General features: G+C 36.6%; 1 long non-coding RNA gene across 1 annotated transcript; it reads right to left on the bottom strand.

Annotated features, from left to right (window-relative positions):
• Positions 1-416: 416 nt before the first annotated feature.
• Positions 417-1,886, bottom strand: LOC107721856 (uncharacterized). Its single transcript, XR_001637744.1, has 2 exons — positions 1,682-1,886; positions 417-828 (listed from the first exon to the last, which is right to left on the bottom strand). It is a non-coding gene; the product is annotated as an uncharacterized LOC107721856 (long non-coding RNA).
• Between the last annotated feature and the right edge of the window lie 15,671 nt (positions 1,887-17,557).

The following is a 17,557-nucleotide window of genomic DNA, read 5'->3' as shown; positions in this document are numbered from 1 at the left end:
CAGATTAAATGCATAAGATATAGGCATTTCTTCCCCATGTATAAAGTGACATTATGCTATTTTCTTGCCATGTAGGATATGGTTAAATGGAAACATATCATCCCACTGTCACGGTTTTAACATTTAGACAAAAAAGTAAAGCTGGATGCGTGTAATTTTCTGTATTTCAGCAAAATTAACATGCAGAGGCAGCTGTAAGTAAGACATCTGAAGTATAACTTCCCCAAAAAGCTGGCTCAGTGGTGCCATCAAAACAATACGTTGTTTGTATCAAATATGCCAATAATTAGAGATGCACCAATTAAATGACGTGTTAGATGATGGGAGATAAATTAATCTACATGTAAAAATAGGGGAAATGAGCATGAACAATTAAATAGGAAATATCGGCTGTTAAACTTGGCAAGAAATTCTGAAATGTATTTTCTAAATGCACGTTATTGACTTTATTATAATTCGTCGACACATTCATCCATGCATTTTTTTTTTGTGACTTTACCCAATATGGCACCAGTACATAATATCTTGAGAAAGCTACTATATCTGTAATTGTCTGTTGAACATTTTCAAACAGAGAATACATTGACTCAACCAAAGGGGTGGGTCTATCATCAAATAACCAATGTCAAATCACTACTCATTTTTTTTTTCAAGTCCAGTTGGTGATGTCAGCAGCTCAGAAATCACACACTCCGGATTTAATAACAGCTCTGTGACTGTAAATGAAAAGGCCTTTCAATAGTCACAGGTCATTAACGTCGATGTCTTGGCAAGCCGGCAGCAGGCGGCACATGGCAGAGAGATGCCAAAGTGGCATGGTCTGATGAACTGTTGGGAGAGAAAGAGAGCTGACTGTTGGACAGAGAAAGAATGATTGATTTAATATGGGAAAAAACAACCCAGACTAATTGGAAAAGCGTGCCTGTGATGACATTTCTGAAGAATGATATTCTGTTGCTTTTCACACGTTTTACAACACTTTCAAAGTGAAATGTCTGGTAAGTTTCGCTAAAAGCATGTTCCATTTTATCCAAAACAGATGAAAAATAATCTAGCAATGTTTTATTATGTTGGTTGTTGTACATATTGTGGCAAGTCGGAAATTAAATGTTCGGTGCATGACATTAAAAAGTTAAAGCTCTTGTGTTTGAAATGACCGTACCACCTACACTAAACCTAACCAATATTGTTAACAAAAGCAAATGTTAGCTAAAACTGCAAGTTTACCACAGCAAAAAAAGCCATACATATGAACCTGCTTATATGATGCAAACATCAAAATGAATTATGTAAAAGCATTTTGAAGTGACAACATTGCGCAAGAAAGTCTGTATTAACTCATAATCTGCCCCCACAATCAAAATTTGCGTGAAAAAGAATAAAGTTATTGGTGATTCATTGCCACTAGTGTTCATTTCAGCTGGAAACTGCAGTGACTTTTATGCATACAATGATATGTTTTTGGAATGTAGGTAGAGGCACATATTTCCAAAGAGCCAAGGTTGAAGAAGAAAAAGAACGGAAAGAGAAAGGAATCTCTGCTCATTGATGGATGCTAACACACACACACATATAGTGTCTTTTTGGGATCACATACACCAAAAATAAACATCCCATCACTGGAACAGATCTAGCAAATACACACACACACATATATATATAACTGAAGTCAAAATTATACCTCAGGATCCCCCTTGCAACGCTCACAAACACTCTCAAGCTGGGTGATTTAGTATCAGCAAGTGACATTCTCAACGGGTACTCGAGCGCAAACACCGCCATATGGAGCCTCCACACCTCTCATTACGGGAGCGTGACGGGGAGAAATTATCACCGGGACCAGATTTCATCAAACATACTAAACTGGTGCCAGGGCCAAACATCAGATAATGAAGAGGCAGCTCAAATGGGACGGCGCCACAGACAATTAATTAAGTAATTAGGCTAATGACTTCTTTACTCAAGTCCTTTTCCTTTGGCTGTAGATGTGAATTAATTAGCATGGGTAATTAAATTAAGCAGGTTGTAATTTCACAGCTGCTCATGTCGGCCTTCTCCCCTCTCTGCTCTGGGGCTAATCAGCGCTAGCTCCAGGTGGGAAAAAACCACTCGGTTTCATCTCTGATGTCTTCTTCAGTGAAGCCCTGGCATGCCACCAAAAACCCCACTCATATGCAAATCAAGCGTGCATGTGTGCGCGTGTGCGTTTAGCACGTGTGCACGGGGAGCACTTTGACATTTGAGATGAGAAGCTTCCTCAAAGGCCTTTCTTGCCTTGAAAGTACAACCTCCACATGCAACTACAGAAAATGAGCAAATAAAATAAATCACACAATACTAAATGATGTCAATAAGGGGTGTGATACAAGCCTGGCATCGATGAGCCTATTATAATGAACTAGAGCTGCTCTCATTTCTGGCCTGTACCACCGACACCGGCAAAATCATCACATATAACAACAGGCACTGATCAAAGGCCCTGTGCGCTAGAAGGAGAGACATTTGCCTCCTTTAGAGAAGGTATGGGATGAGTCTACCGCCTGTGTGTCTGCAGGATCCGCTCCATTTAAAACAGTTTGGGCTCCCTTTCATTCTAATCTGGCTTCTTCAAGTGCATGGATGTGAAACAAAGCACAGATGTCTGATGTCTGAGAACTAAATGATAAAATTATAGAGGCATGCATACAGTGTGGTCCACAAGTTAGATTTTTTTTTTTTTCGTAATTTGAGTGAAAAGTTAAACTGAATAAGGATAAGAATAAAAGAATAATTTAAAAAAATTTGTAATAATTAAAAAATAGATTAAAATTAATTTTATTTCAAAGTATTAATTTTTATGAATAATTACTAGTTTTTTGTTTGTTTGTTTGTTTCATCGGATTAATCTACTATCAAAATAATCATTAGATGCAGCCCCAGATTCCATGTTTAAATAAAATCTCAATGATTTTCAATGCAGTTTCACACTTTTGGGTCCTACTGTATGAATAGGGCACACATGCAATGTAATTAACCCTGCTGAAAAATTAGCCTAAACTGGTTTACCGGTTTGCTGGTTTCACCTAGTTTAACGTCTCCTAGCCTAGGCAAGCTGGTGTTTAGCTCGACAGCCAGCTGATATCCCATCCTGTCCAGCAGAAAAGTGCCCAAAACTAATCTATAACCACCCAATAGAGCAGCCTGACCAGGCTGGGAAGACCAACTTGGACTGGTTTAAGATTTTTTTTTAAGCAGGTAATACACTATTAAAGTAAGACTATGCATTTGTGCAACTTTAAACATTTTTACTAGTGTGTTATGTCTTACAAACAATAAAACGCACTAAAACAGTAGCTGCAACTGTATAGAATCATTACATTTTAGCACCAACCCTGGGTGGAAATGTCAAATATATGCTATAACTGTAGAGGAATTGAGGGAAAAAAAAAACAATACTGAAAGATTATAGAGGCAGGAGGCAGGATGGGAAACGGAAGCATATTACCCATGCAACAACCATTCCCTATGATCTGTACACCACCTGCGATTTATTTATCTAGGAATGGGCGGCTCGGTATCACATACAATGTTCACAGACACATGAATTGTGATGCATGAAATTTAAGAGCTGATGATTCTTCGGATTCTCTTTCCTGCTGCCTCCCCAAGAGAATGAACGCACATCTGGACTTACGGCCACAGCTCACTTCTTCCAACTACAAACACACACACTGGAATCTGACTTTTCCGGTCTGTTCTGACTGAGTGGGGAAAAAAATAAAAAATCTCATGCAAAGGATCTTCAAACACACCTCTTCGCCATGAACTCCATCCCAGCATGCACCGGGGCATGGCAGGGTCCTGAGTGCGGGAACAATTGGGCTAAATGTTGTGAAAATGAGCAGGACATTGGAGTGTATTGGGACAAATGGAGGGGGGTCTGTCTCTTGGTGGTGATGGAGCTAGTAAATCTAAGTTAAAAAGAAGCAGTATTTTTCATCACTTTCTCAGATGGAGACTGGGTTCATCTTTTATGTGGTTGCATGTGAATGGAAACCAATCGCTGAAAGGGAATGGCCGAAAAATGCACACTTTTGAACACTGAATAACCATACTGAGTGATGGTTAAGAAAAAATAAAGCTTTTCCCTCAGTGTAGTTGGGAGTAGGCTCACTGTAAACACTTAGTTATTTTTCTTGCATATCACAACATTACAACATTATATCTCAACATATCAGAACATTAAACAACAAAAACACGGCACCAACACAATAAGGTCATGTTCACACAGCAGCAGAATACGGTGTCAGTCCTGTTTTAAAGTGTTAAATACTAGGGCTGAGTACCGATACAGGTTTCAAGAACTGATTAGATTCCGATTTACAAGCTCTTGATTTGATTAAACTACAGTTTCAATTAGACTTAATCTAATTTGATTAGATTTAATTCTACTGTTCCATTAAGAGATTAAATATTCATCGCTATTGATCTATTAAGAGATTAACTATCAGTTGCTATTGTTATAAAGGGATTAAAAATCAGTTGCTATTGTTCTATTAAGAGATTTAAAATATTAGTCGCTATTGTTCTATTAAGGGATTTAATATCAGTTGCTAGTTCTATTAGGAGATTAGATATTAATCACTATTGATCTACTGAGAGATTAAATACCAGTTGCTATTGTTCTATTAAGGTATTACATATTAGTCACTATTGTTTTATTAAGATATTAAATATGAATCGCTATTGATCTATTAAGAGATTAAATATCAGTTACTATTGTTCTATTAAGAGATTAAATATTACTTGCTATTGTTCTATTAAGCGTTTAAAGATTACCGTATTGTCCCGAATATAAGACGATGTTTTTTTCTTGGAAATACATCTGAAAAAACGCGGTCGTCTTATATTCGGGCCAATACGGTATTTGTTATTGTTCTACTAAGGGATTAAATATTAGTTGTTCTATTAAGAGATTAAATATTAGTCGCTATTGATCTTTTAAGAGTTAATTATTTGTCAGTTTTGTTCTAAGCAAGTGATTCTCAAAAAGCATAAATGAAAATCAATCGGTTGTCGCATGTGAAATGTCTGAAGCTCAGACAAACACCTGAGTTTTCAAAAGTAATTAAGAGATTTAGATAATGGTCAGTTTGTTCCAAACAATTCTCAAAAAAGCGTCAATGACAATAAACTTAGTTAAGTCTTAACTGAAAATATGCGGTTGTCAAAGCTTCTAAGTTTAACTTTTTCCAAATGCTGATTTATCCAAAGGCCAGTTTGTTCTTGGATCAACTGAATATGTAATCTTTTTATAAAAGTTGTGTAAGAAAAGTAATATACCAATTGTGGCATTCAACTGTTTGGTGGTGTTAACAAGTACTGCTTGTCAGGACGAATAAAAAATGTGATATTTGGAGGCATAACACAAGGCCCAGACACTATATGTGTAATATTTATTATTATTTTCCCTTTCATTTGCATCACACTTTCTCTCTCTCTCTACACAGCCCTGACTAAAAATGTTGTTAATCAAGTTTCCATTTTAAATGACAAACTGTGAGACGCATGGGGTGGGGGAGGAAGTTTCCTGATATGGTAATTTGAAGCAGATATATCATTTTGTTAATAAAATGCTGAGGCCTGTGATTAACTGGCGCTCACTAGAGATAGCATGCTGATTAATTTCACCCTCTTCCGCCAATGCCAAGGTCCTTATGCTTTCCCTCGTTGTGCTAAGGGTGAAAATTAAATCAGTTCCTCTTCTAAATTTTTCAATAACCTTGTGCCATTTTTTTCCATATGACATGTGTTCCCAAAGAGCAAAAAGCCTTCTTAAGCTCTCAGAAAACAAAACAAAACAAAAGCTACATAAAATGCTTTTCGTGGCCCATTATGGTTAGTACACTTGTTTTTAAGGTTGACTACACCAAAACAACAGAGCGGGGAATTTATTTAAACATATTTTCCAACTGTCTTGACAGAAATAAAACCTTCTAAACAAAGAATCAAAGCTTGTTTTCCACAGCCTGAAACCTGTAATGATGAACACAGGTAACTGGCCTTTCAATATGGTATCTCCCTGGTTATACCTTTGTCAATAAACATGCCAGTTACACCATCGTTGTGAATGATAAAGATATAAATAAAGCTCTAACAAACTGCCCGTATTAAACAGGAGCACACAGTACACATATCAATATTGCTGCATTTTTGAGGACAAGTCTAGATACGTATAGTCAACACAAGAACCGAGATGATTCCCTGGTGGAACACAAGCAGGCGACTGTGCTGGCAGAGTGAGATACACACACGAACACTCGCACAAACACCATTTACTCTTCAACTGCCATGCTAAAGTCCATATATTCAGGTTCTAATCAGCAAACATGTTATCGCCCCTGGATTCCAGGCTCAGAAAATTGAATTTCTGCATGCACTTTTATCAAGAAAAATGACGGCAATAATGAGAAATGGGAAATAATAAGCGGAATACAATAAGCAAACAGCAGATCATTAAGGTGGCATTTGCTTGTTGATGCAAGCAGGGAATAATCAAGATCATACCTTAATGACATTATAGTGTCATAAGAATCACAGAATGATCAAATTACAGGATTTAGTTAATGAAAAATGGACAGACCAACACTAGTCTCCTTTCATTCCAAACCCAACTGGAAAATTCAACGGGATATTAGAAGGCTGAAAGCTACACGTCCTTATGCAAAACCTTCATCGCCCTTATTGCCGGACAACGTTGTAAAGCCATCATCCTGTTTATAGAGGTTTAATTGAAGGCAGCATAAAACGATAAACTAAGAAACATGCATGGTTGACTTCTCCAATTCAAGCCATAAATCATTGTGATGTTCAGACAAGTCAGCCAGACACAAATTCAGATGATAGATGACCCATTTAACTTTGATTTTTGAGAGCAATGAGCTCTCCTGCAATAGCTCACACTGAGTAATACCGCAGATGCGCGGGCAGGAGGCGATGAGAAATCCCCTTTCCTCAGTGCCGCGGATGCTTCGGAATAATCGCACAAATGACCATTATTAAAATGCTGTGGTCCTGCTCCGGCACACCGCTGGTGAGAGAGAGAGCGAGAGAGAGAGAAGGAGAGAAAGAGAGAAAGAGAGAAAGAGAGAGGATTTGCATTAGCAGGCTGTAATGTTCTGATGATTTGTGATATATTTTATTCATCAGTCTTTTGTTTGTTTACGCTGCATTGTTTGCTGGCTGCTGGAGAGCTGGTTGGTTAATCTGGCTTCTGCAGACAACTGCTCTGTTCCAAAACCTAGATGGACTTCTGATGAGGCAGCATCCTAACTAAAATAGAACCTCTTAAGGGATTGATATGAAATGCCCTGCATAGTCAGAGGAAAGTTGACACTACTAAATATCAGTGAAAGCTCAAGAAAGACTTGACTCACAATTGATATATGTTGATATACTGTATATCCCAAATGCCATCTCTTTTGCACTCTACTGTCTTGTGTATGAATTTTATATGGTTATTCTGTCATCCATCAAGTGTCCAATATTCCACACATTTTTTTTCTCTTTTGGATTAATTAAGTGCGTCATCCAGACATTTAAAGTGCATTTTTTCCCGTTTTGGTTCCAATGTGAACACACTACTTGCACCATTTATACAACAAACTGGGACACACTAATATTTTGGTCTTAGCATTTGTTGATGCTTTTCATTTTTGGGTGAATGTATATGTTTATATTAAGTATGTGAAACTTGACCCTCACCCAAGCCTCCTGCCTGTCCCTGACCCATCAGAACTCCTCTGCCCCTCCTACAGCACTCAGAAGAGAGCAAAAAACAGTGATATTTAGATGGATGAGTCCGGCACCGGGAGCAGAAAACTACCAAACAGCGACCTAAAGCGATCCCCTGTCTTCACATGCTTGATTTCATCCCTTAATTAGAGTCATTCATCAACGGTCTTGAGATACGAGGTTTCACCCCGGCTCCCGCCTCACCACACCTTGCCAGCTGTCAAAATTACAGCGTTCAGTTCATGCGCCATCCCTCAAATAGTTATTTTCTACAAGCTTGGCTGCATCTCACAATTCACTATTTACTGTATTGTCTTGCCCCTTGCCGCGTAGCCCACACACATGTGCACGCTCGCACACACGCGCTCACCCGGGGGAGTAGGCGTAATGTCAGTCAGGGCTAATAGTCATTAAGCCTTAGCTCAATTCCAATTAAAGGTCATTAGCCATGTTATTACAGAGATGATACTTGTTTTTAGACTTCAGCCAAACAACGGGCTGCTTGTCCTTGGTTAGCATGTGGGAAAACAGAGCAGAGCCTAATGAGCTAACGGCATATAGATTTGTTATGCATTATGAAAGTATGCCAGAGACCAAGGTGGATGTAAGAAAAGGAAAACATCATATTTCAAGGCTGACAGAGCATACTTCGGATGTTGTGATCATTTGAGAAAACTGTTTAAAACGAGCTACATCAATTATTTAATTTGTGAAATACTGCTTTTATTCTTCGTACATTACGTCTCGTTTGCAAACACAAATTGTGGCAGAACATCAATAATTTTGCTGAGATGAGTCTGTTAGCATCATTAGCTTCACCTTGGCTTTAGCATCTCCCTCATTACAGCGCTGCAGGTTCTGAAGGAACCTCTGTTCCAGAAGAGCAAAATCAGATTTGAGGAAGAAGAAAGCAGTGGACCGGGTCTCCTCAGCCAGAGCTAAAATTACCTGACCTAGAGCACTCCTGCAGGGCCTCCACTAAAACAACAAAACATTCAGATACACTCTGTTCCCTGCACAGATATTCAACCTGCAGCGCAGTGATTTGTGTTTAAAAAGAGACTGAAAGTAGGATGCTGAAAGGACAAAACTCGTTCAATTTTAAGTCAAAAGACTAAATCTGATGATCATACTGTATGTTTTTTTACATAAACTCATAAATGTATATTCTTCAGACAAACATATTATTAAAGCATACTGTCGCTCCACTTCTAGAATCTTATGAGAATAATTTGTGAAGTCTTGTTAGACCTTGTCTGACGCAATACTTTTTTTTTTTTCTTAAAATAAGTTTTTGATATCTCTATTCAGTTTTTGGCATCCCCAATCAATCAATCAATCCTTTTAACTTGTGCTGTTTCACATCTTAAAAAGTGTTTTTTTATCATTTCCATTTAACATAATACAATATAAAATGCCTAAGTATCTGGAGATGAGCTCTTAAAGGGACAGTTCACACAAAAATGAAAATTCTGTTGAACAACTTTTTTTTTTTTTTATGGAAAACAACAGCTTGAAGATTTTAATATATCCTTCGGTGCTTCACAGAAGTCGTCCTACAGGTTTGAAATAGCACAAGGGTGAGTAAATGATGTCAGAATTTTCATTTTGGGGTGATCTGTCCCTTTAAGCGTGACAGTCTGCCTCATCAGTCAGGATGGTTCCTTCATTCATTCCATCATGCCATCTCAAACACATTCTGTTCAGCCCTACACATTTTTCCCCAAGTCTTTGTAGGCGTCAGCCGTTTTTAAAGCACAAGGCAGCCACATGGGGAATTCTAGATTTTAAAAAAAAAATACATATTTCTATCTGTCATAATTACAACTGGGTATTAATAACACTACAAATATTAATCTTAGAAGTAAACACTAAGCAGCTTAAAGAAAATTGCAAATAAATCAGATTATCCTATAGGAATATCCTTACAAAGGATCTGAAGGGTAATGAGAAAGCCAGCCATGCTTTTTTCATAAGTATCTGTAATAGGTAGGCATCACAGAGCAATTCATAAGGTATTTGGCTCGGGCGCATACATATTTCAGCTTCAATTTCATTTTTTCATAAATCGCACAGCCACAAGGTAGATTCAATTAGGTTTTTCTGATTGGGTCACTGCCATTCTGTCAGGTCATTCAAAGGTTAAGGAATTCAGCGCTACAAACATGATTAGGCCACTGCGGCATCTGATCAGGCCTTCTGTTTATCATGCAGACCCACCGGGTTTTTCAAGTCTGACAGTAATGATGGCGGGAAGCTTTGCTGCAGGTAACGGCTGGGGTATTTTACATCCTAAATTGCTTTATTACCACACTTTTACGTTTAAACACTTTGGGGGAGAAAAAAACAGGGAGTGACCACAGGACTGACATCACTGCGACTCGATGCTGAAAGCGAAGTACATATTAAATCATTTTTATGTACTGAAGGTATGGGAAACATAATGTAATTTCCCCTCAGTACAGGACTCTAAGGGGGAAAGAGAGAGGGATTAAGAGAGAGAATGAAAGCAGAAAATAAATAATTACACACATAATTTGATCTATCTGGACTTCTGTGTCCATCTGCTCCCTGTCTATAGTCGCCTCCATTTATATGTCACGTTATAAATTCACATTTTATTGTGGAAAAATTCTGTATAATTATCAGATGCACAAAATCTTTCAGAGAACCAAGATGAAATGCAGCATATGTGAATTACAGTCCAGTCCAGTTATATGAATGCATGTTTTCAGCAGGGCAGTTTCAAACACGCAACTAAAAATCCAGAATATTTTGAATATTGAATAGAATTTTAATATTTTGAATTTAAATTGTCTAAATTTGTCATGTTTATAACTTAAAATGTATTTACTTTTTTAATTGTAATTACAATACACACTATTATTAGTAGTAATAAATGTAGAAATATTTATATATACATAATACATGAATTATAACAGTATAGTGTATTAATATAATTATAATTTTATACATATATCATTATAAGTTGTAGTATACATAGAAAACAATATACACATCATATTATTCAACCTTTATACATTATATTATTATAATTTACATAATTATAATTATTATGATTATACATTAATGGCCACTTTAATAATATTAGAAATAATGCTGTATGACCCCTAGTACATATATATATATATATATATATATATATATATATATATACAATTAGCAGTAGCAGTAGTAGTATAAGTAAAGATAAAATAATGTATAATCATAATAATTATAATTCCATAAATTCTAATAATATAATGTATAACATTTTATAATAATGTAATGCATATATTATTTTCTATTTATACTACTACTTATAATGGTAATGGTATAACCATTATAACAATAATGGTAAACAAATGCAATGAAGACGAATGGTAGTTGTTATTGAAGTGTATATGAATTTGTACATATCCGTGTATCAGCCTGTCTTTACACGCTGATACCTCTCATCAAGTCATCTTCCTTTCATATCCTACAAGTGTACAGCTCTCTCTCTCTCTCTCTCTCTGTCTCTCTCTCTCTGTCTGCCTTCCTGATACCACTGCTGGTCCCCAGATGCTGTGTGTCTGCTCCGTCTACCTCAAACACACATACACACACAAACACTCCAACAACAAGGGATAGCAGAGAGTATGAATAATGTATGAAGCATTTTATATTGGGATTGATGGTTGTCAATCACGTCTGCCTAAATCAAGACAGCACAGATAATTTCCATTGCTGCTATTGGATATTCGAGTTGAAAGCACTTTTCCAGAGCCACACATAACCAGTCAATCTAAGCATCAGCGTAGGGAAGAGATCCCTCGTCGTGCCTTAATTAACATTGGGAAGACCAAAGTCTCACCCAGACCTCACCCAGATTCAACCTATGCATTGAATATCTGTATTTACATGCCAGCATTTCTGAGCAAACAAGCTCATTTAAAAGTTCATATGCTAATGTGTGACATTTAAAGCAAACTTTACATGAGAAAAGGACATACAACAATAGGCTTTGATTATTTTCCGTGATGTGAACTTATGCCGTTTCCATATTTATGACTTTAAAACTGTGACACCTTTGGAGGAAAAGCTTGCAGAGGTATTTCCTCAGCCATTCTTCTGCATTAAAAAATGCAAGGATTAGATCTACAATACAGCTAGAATTCAGCTAAATCAGTACAATACATCTAAATAAAATCACAATGATTGTAAAGTTTCATGAGTTTTAGCATATTGCAGGAGTTTGTTTTGGTAACACAGCACTTGCAGCTTCACTGTACAAATTTTAAAGGTGACTTAACTTGACTTTAAAATCTAACTTTTCTCAAGTTAACTCTTTAACTTCATGGGCTTAATAGTAAAGAAAAAAAACTTCAATAAAAAACAAAAAATACTAATTAGCTTTAACATCTATTAATTTTACATTCCAATTATTCGCATCATCTCTTAAAACATCAAATTAAAATAACTTTAAAGTTTATTTATTAAAATAAATGAAAATAACACAGAAAAATAAAATTGTCTAATAATTGTATCACCCCCCTTGGCTTTTTGAACCGCTTTCTTTCTTCTGCAACACACAAATATGAACCCATTTTCTAGATATATTGTAATCTAGATATATTGAAAATTCAGCTGAAATGCATCTTATAAGTCTTATTTTGAAAAATGTGTTCAGGGATACGTTTATTTGATTTTATATTCATTTATTTATTTATCTATCTATTTATTTATTTTTTGTCCTCATAATGTCATAACTGAACTGTTGGCATATCCAGGACTTCATTCCAATCATTCAATCACAGTTTACGCGGTTTCTGCAAGCTCACATTCATCTATCTCCACTTTAAAGTAAAAGCCCACATCTTAAAATCCAATCAACAACCGATGCTTAGAAACAAGTAGTCCTACATTTTTATTTTTCGATATGTTACACTCTGATGTGTAACATATCGAAATATGTTTTCGATATGTTAATCGAAACATTAACATATGTTTTATATATATTTTATATATTCCCCCCCCCCCAACAGTACACTGAATGCATGCTTACCACCAAGAAAAATTAAAACAGTGTGAGAGTTTTGCGTAGCAGGTTTTAAGCACACAGCAGGTGTTTGTTCTGCTCTAGCAGCTGCTGTAGGTGTTCTAAATGGAAGGTATTGTCTCTCGTTTCCTCATTGATCAAAACCATCAGATACTTCAGCTCCCGCACTCAGGCAACCAATACAAAACCGATGACAAAATGCGTCATTAAAATTCAAGACTCCAATATTCACAGAGATACATTTAATCAAAACAATCCCTAATATATTTCACAGTCTGTGCACAAAGAGCACTCTTAAATCTCTGACTGGCTTTTCATACTTCACCGAGCACGGCGGAGAAACCGGCAGGAAAGAAAAAACCCCTGTTGCGTCTTTGACTGCGCTTCACTTTCCGAAGGCTGTGAGATTTGACGTGAAGGATAAACCACAATGTCAACCAATTGTGCCTTGCTTAAAGACCTTAATGATCGATCGGCCAGACGGCAGATGAACAGGGGCCCATTTCAGCAGTTTGCTGTACAAACCGCTCGTTCATTAAAAGATGCTCTTCCTTATTGATTTTAGCTTAAGTAATGAGGAAGCTTATCCAAAAATCTTTAGCGTTTGGTCTTAAGTTAAGGAAATCAATGGCACCATTCCCATATGAACAGCATATTTGACGTTTATGTGCAAAAGACAAGGCAAATCCAAATTGGATAAATCAATAGGCTTTGACGATTTAATGTAAAACTGACCTATGGCTTTTTAGCACTTAAAGTGAGCTGTACATATATGAAGACTAATCACTTCTGATGCATTTCCCTCTTTAATAATTAAAAATAAGCTGGCTCCGAAACTCATAACGTCAAACATTCAAGACAAAGACGCACAATTAAAATGACAAACAACTCCAATTTGTGCTACTTTTCATACAAGTCCAAAGTTCTTCAATCAAGTCAGATGTTCAAGGTGAAAGCAGACTCGGGGAAATCTAATCCTTATATAAAGCTCATACTGGCATTAGCATTAAAGTGTGAATCTTGCTAAAGCTGGAGGAGTAGAAATGTGTAGGAATGTGTAGGTATAAGCTCAAAGTGTTAGGAGCTGTGTATTAAACTCCAGTCACCTTTTGAGTTCTTCTCAGCACGGAGAGTTCTTTTAAAGTTCAATCAATGGATCTAAGCTAATCTGTGCCACTGAATAGCGTACAGTTTTAAGCAAAGGTCCAGCAGGCAGTGGAGCAGAAAGTTGACAATAAGTTTGCAATGGCTTTCAAATAGGTATAGAACTCATTATAAAGGTTTGCTCTGCAGTGAAATATCAGCATGGGGCCGTATAAAGCAAACAATCGTCTCAGGTTACTTATGTAACCATGGTTCCCTGAGTAGGGTAGAGGACGCAGTTCGAAGTTCCCATGAAAGGAAACTGTGGTAGATATTGTTGCGCTGTCCGCAGACATTTCCTGTAAATAATGAAAACCCTATTTGTTGTGTTAATATTGCTGTATGTATTACAAAATATCCCACCTGACATATAACACAGCTCTCAACTCCACAGATATTGCAGGCAGGAGATTTCCTTTCACATGTTTCACATATAAAAAACAACAGTGGTGCGGGGAGGAGAAAGCGAGAGAGAAGGCAGAAACAGACTGATGGAGAGCAAGGGCAGAAATGACATCCAAATATAGCAGCAGCTGGAGCAGAGATGCCTGCTGGGGATTCCGTCTCTGATGCCACCAAGCCAAAGGTGAGGTGTATGTTAGTAAAGCTAAGCTGCAGACAGCATTTCCCAGAGGTAATTGTTCCGCTCATTAATATTCATTTGAACCTGATTTCCTTTACATCAGTGACATATTCTGGCTTTGATGTGCCAGATCGCGTGCCTCAGCGCCACTTTTTTCCCCGTGCCCAAATATGCAAAAAAAAAAAAAACATTTGCAAGTCTTTAAAAACAGCACCGGATTTGCTCCGTTTGTCTGCACCTTCGTGTTTCTCTTCCCCCCCATTTTGTTGTCTGGTCAGGCAGTGTTTTCCATTTAGCAGGGACGGTTTAATCAAGCGTTAAAAATTACAGGCTCCTCTGTTGGCCAAGCATGACATTTCAATTGTGCAGCCAATAAAAGTACAACATGAAGAGGGCTGAGATGATGGACTAACCGCAAAGCCTCGAGATCCAGGTTACCATGGTGAACTACCTTTTCCATGAGTGCAAGGTCAAGAGTGAGAAGCCTGATGCAAAAGGCTCTGTTTTATGCACAATAATGGACAACTTCAATTTTGTTTATTGTTCTGACAGGTATATAATATGTAAAGGCATATAATATTCAAATTACGATTTAATCATAATAATTAATTATAATATATATATATATAAGCTAATATTAATAACATTAAAAATTTAATTTAAAAGCAAATGTATGTATATATGTATATGTGTGTCTATCTAGAGAGAGAGAGAGAGAGAGAGAGAGAGATACATCAAAATAACATAAATTTGATAATGTCTTAGTACATTTTAGATTATACTTAATGTCACAAATTCACTTATTTGATTTGTGACCTAGAAAATATTTAAAATATTTTTATTCACTTTGTCACAACACTTTTTAAAAATGTGCTCTTTTGAATTTTTTGAATCCTGACTATCAAAATATCATTCATCTTAAGAACTGAAAACCCACAGCTTCAAAATCCTAAACGACTTAGGTACTCAGAAATTAGTCATTCGGTTTCAGTTAAAAGTGTGTTTTGATATGCCTTATGAAAAAAAAGCTTTTCTGGTTTTGATTTTCCTGGGTTTGGAGATGTGGTCATAAAATATTCAGGACAGATATGCAGCAACAGATACCAGCTGTCATGTGTAAGCTAGCGAATGTTATGACAAGAGTTTTAAAACATTTATGTGCTGAGTATAGTGTATAAAAGACTCATTAGGTCCAGGGGACTAGACCATCTCTTTCTGTTAAGTACGGTAACAAAGCTTACAGAGAAATCTAAGACGCATCAGGAACATACAAGCCAGAAAAAGAAAAAAAATACACACCAAAAAACGATTTTGTTATTAATTAATTAATTAATTAATTACCTATTCATTTCTGGCTGAAACATTCACCCCTTGCTATTGAAAATGTGTTGTTCATGTGTTGAATTGTTTTTTTTTTCTCAGCACATAAGCTGAAATGTAAATAATAACCATGTCTTTTGTTTCTTTAGTTGCCAAACTAGTGCTACAGAGACAATAAATCACTTTTTCCCATTACAACTGCATCATTTTGAATCCCTTAAGTCTTAAATCTGGCCAAAAGTCAACAAAAAAGTCGCTTATTAACACACATTTAAGAGACAATATCTCACTTTGCATCTCAGAAAGCTGGTGTCAACCATTCTGAAAGCATTCAAATGTAACCCGCATGTTTTCAGAAGCAGCTTGAAATAAATCAAGTCCGACCCATATAATCCGATCAAAGGAAGACATTAGACTCGTTAGGAGAGTAAATCATTTAGACTAATGTGCATCTCCTGAATGCTACTTCATCTTCTACCGAGATATGACGACATTTAAAGTGAATCTATTATCTCCCCTTTACCTTCACTTCTCCCAAAACCGTCGCCCACCTCAACCGGACACCACTATTTGCAATTCTGATGGGATGGATTGTAATTAGAGTGCGGATCATTTTACACAATCAGACAAGGGCACAGGACTGGTGAATCAGCAAATCTGATAAATTATCTTTTCATGGCAATGTACTCCCATTAGGGCTGTGTATTGGTGTGCTTTTTAGAGTTTGATGCAAAGACCCCCAGCTCAATTCAAAGCACACTTTCCCATTAGTGTGTGTAATGGACACTTCTTATGCAAAGTGGCCGTGAGTGAGGATGCGGCGGCAGAAATGGGATTAAATCTGGCTAACTCCTCAAGATTTAACAGGATGCGCAGCGGGACAAGAAGCATAACTCTCGCTCCATCTCTCTCTCTCTCCATCCAAGAGAACAACAGTGTTTTGAAAGCCGTCACCTAATCACTCTGTGTCTTAAAGGCCCTCTGGGAACATGCTTACCTCAACTAATATGCTCTGATGACTTTGAACTAACTTTCATTTCTGCTGCTTTGCATTTTACTGTCCTGAGGATTTTCGAGGGAGGATTATCATGATGGAGAGAAAGACAGTAGAGCAGCCACAGGTTTTCAGATGCGGGAGACTTATTTGTTTTAATAGAGAATTGTCATATCAGATCAGATATGCGGATATTTCATAGAAAATTGGAAAACATGCTAGACAAACACTGAAATTTCCATAAAGGACAAAACACAAGAACAGAAGAATTTCACTCATACCATAAGTCTGCTGTGCCATCTCTGATCGTAGCCTGTGGCCAAAATACAAGACAATAGGATACAACAGGGCTATATGCCACATGGGACAACAGGCCCTTTTGATTTTTTTCTGTCTTTCTTGATTTTTTCGTTCACATAAACACCAACACCTTCACTAAAAGTATGTTTATTATGCACTGAAAATGTTTACTTATCAACGAGATCATGTGTGATGACAAAAGACTGAATCTAAAGTAATTAAAAAATAATTTAATCTTGCAAAAAAATAAAAAAAAAAAATAATAATAATTATTTTTTATAATTTATTTATTTATTTTAATACTTTTATTTGTAACTATTCATTATTTATTCAAAGAGGGGAAAAGTTTAATTTTCTTTTTTTCTCTTTTTTTTTTTTTTTTTTTTTTTGTGGGGGGTTTTTT

This window comes from Sinocyclocheilus rhinocerous, unplaced genomic scaffold (assembly GCF_001515625.1).
Source record: "Sinocyclocheilus rhinocerous isolate Xijiao unplaced genomic scaffold, SAMN03320098_v1.1 scaffold90, whole genome shotgun sequence".
Taxonomy (NCBI): domain Eukaryota; kingdom Metazoa; phylum Chordata; class Actinopteri; order Cypriniformes; family Cyprinidae; genus Sinocyclocheilus; species Sinocyclocheilus rhinocerous.
This window is presented reverse-complemented; position numbering and strand designations above follow the sequence as displayed.